Raw genomic sequence first — 206 nt, 5'->3', positions numbered from 1 at the left:
TGTAGGTGTAAATGTACGAAGTTGTGATTGCTTTTCAGGAGGAGAAATGGGGGGGGGGGGGAGTTATGGTTTTGGCATAGAGAAAGAAGATGCAATATGAAAGAAAACAACGGGAAAAAAAATCCCGATAGCAAAAACCAAAAAAATAGAAAAAAAAATCCAGAAATGCCGAATTACCTGATAACACATAAAATAAACCCTTTTAG

This window comes from Penaeus monodon, chromosome 19 (assembly GCF_015228065.2).
Source record: "Penaeus monodon isolate SGIC_2016 chromosome 19, NSTDA_Pmon_1, whole genome shotgun sequence".
NCBI lineage: Eukaryota > Metazoa > Arthropoda > Malacostraca > Decapoda > Penaeidae > Penaeus > Penaeus monodon.
The sequence above is the reverse complement of the archived record's forward strand: the minus strand, read 5'-3'. Positions refer to the sequence as shown.